Here is a 2,773-nt window from a genome sequence, read left to right on the forward strand (position 1 = left end):
AATAATACTATAAAAGAGATATAACTTATATATATATATATATGATAGTATACTATATCCTAGGATTAATTATGATACTATTACTATATAGTGTTATAATATAATGGACAACCATATATTAGTTCTGCTATTATTCATATTCCCTATTCAATATGAATGACAAAAGAGTGAATTCAAAAATTGAATTCCCAATGTTAAATTATGGATAAGTTGAAAAAATATTTAGTTAAAGATAGACTAATATACACTAAAATCCAAAACTAAAAGAATAAAAGTTGAGATAGAAGAGATTGCCAAAAATATTATCTTGCTGTTAGGCTTTCTCAAAAATGCAATAGAATTTCTGATAAGTAGAGCTGAGTTGAAAATGAATTAGAGGTTTCGACGAGCGGCAATGAAGTATAAAATCCACAAAATGAATTCTAACCCAAAGTTGAAAAGAAATATATATAAATAATATTCTGACATCCTAACATTAATAATGTCCTGTATTAAGCTCTCTGGCATCTAAGTATATTAGAGGATATATACTATATATAGGGGATATCTTAAAGATATAGATATATAGAGATATCCTATATAACCCTAATAATACTAATATACCTATATCCTTATATATATATATATATATATATATATATATATATATATATATATATATATATATAGATATATAAGTCCACGGGGTTTTGGATTGACGGTGAATGGGTGCCTTGTTAAGGCATTCCTTGCGATAGGTCACCGGTTCAAATCCCCCATAGGTACTGAGATTAGTCTTAACAAACAAAACTATATATATATATAGAGAAGGTAAATCTTTCCATTAATGAAACATTAGGTGAAAAATACAAAAATTAAAAATTAAAAAAAAAATAAAAAAACAAAACTATTTATAAAAACTAATTTCATTAAATTTGAAAGATTACCATAAAAAACAAAACAAACTAATAAATTATAAATTTTGATTTCCATGAGATTGATCAATTTTGTTCTATTAATTTTCCTCGAACATCCTTAACCTAGTGGACCATTACCTCGAACATCCTTAACCTAGTGGACCATTACCTCGAACATCCTTAACCTAGCGGACCATTAGATGAATTAGAAATATTGTTTATAAAATAAAATTTTATTAAATTTGAAACAATAAGATAACATATATAGTGTGGAATTATGAATTTTTATCTTAGAAAGGTCAAATCCTTCTAATTTACATAATTGTATTCTATATATATGAATTATAATCTAAAAAAGTGTATATTTCATTTGAAAAAATTATTGAATATTGAATAATTCCAATCTAAAATATTCATTTTTCATTCCAAAAATGTGAATTTGAACTCTAAAGGTATGATTTTGTATTCTAAAAATTCAAGTTTCTATTATAATTTTAAAGTTGTAAATTTCCATTCCATGGATACCATTTTATATCATGGATGTGGAATGAGGTTTACAATTAAAAGTAAAGTAAAATTGTATATTGCTTCGATGTATAGGTTTAGTATTTTTAACATTATAGAAATATACTTATATATATTATTAGGTATATATTAATATTAATATATAGTATTATAATATATATAGATATAATATATAATAGGATACCCTATATAAATATATTAGTATAGCTTAATATTCATATTAGTATATTATTATAATATATGATAGTATGTTATCCATATATTATTATTTATATGATACTATAGTAGTATTACTATAATATATAATTATATTGCTATTAGGATAGTATGATTAGTAATATATTATACTAATATATAATATACTAATTATTATAGCTATATTAGGGATAGTATTATGTTATGGGATTAAGGGATAATCTTATATAATAGTATTATATTTTATATCATTATTATAAATATCAATTTAATAATCTAAAATAGGGTTATTAAATTAATAATTTTAAGAAAACAAAAAATTACTTTAATTGTTGAAAATATTTTTGCCAAATTTTAGTGAAAAAATATATTTAAGCTATAAGTTAGACTAAGTCTTAGAAAATATTTATTTTACTTTTAGTTATTTCAGATCATTAAAAATACATTTCTATTTTAAAACGATCTTCTCTGAAAAGAGTAGAATTTTATACATAAGATATTCTCTTTAGAGTCTCTCTTTTAAAAACTATGTCCAAATTTCAAAAAAATGAGAAATTTTATTGAGTGGAAGGTCTCCTTATGATATCTTTTATAACAAACTTAATAAAGTAATAGTAATACCTACCATTGGGATATAAATGAGTTATGTGTGTGGGATTTAGTAATCATTAGGTTACTAGTTTTTGATGGAGCGGAGTCAAGGGTGGGAACTACATGTGGGGAATAAAAATTGTCCTATGGGACATCTAGTCTCGATCAACGCTCACATACTTGTGGTGATAGCATCTTGTAAGTGGGAAAATCATTTTTCTATTCAAAATTAAAGTTGACCTCCACTTAGGCTTCACTTAGCTAGAAAAAAGGAAAAAAGTAATAGCCATGATTTTGAAAACCTTAAAATAAGGCGATAAAATCATTTTTCTATTCAGCAATAGGGATGACTCTTATTTAGGTTGGGCTTAGCTAGAAAAAAAATAACAAACAAACAAACAAAAATAGTAGCCACGGTCATGAAAATGTCAAAATAAGGTAAAACTATGCATTCAAATTATTTTCATAATAAAAGGAACAATATAGTTGAGCATATCTTACAACATTTTAAGTGAACCCTAGTTATTATTACTTAGTCAACAAAATGTGATTGTTCTGATTCTCTT

This window comes from Pinus tabuliformis, chromosome 1_1, assembly GCF_031772625.1.
Source record: "Pinus tabuliformis cultivar Carrire ecotype Pingquan chromosome 1_1, CPIR1, whole genome shotgun sequence".
NCBI lineage: Eukaryota > Viridiplantae > Streptophyta > Pinopsida > Pinales > Pinaceae > Pinus > Pinus tabuliformis.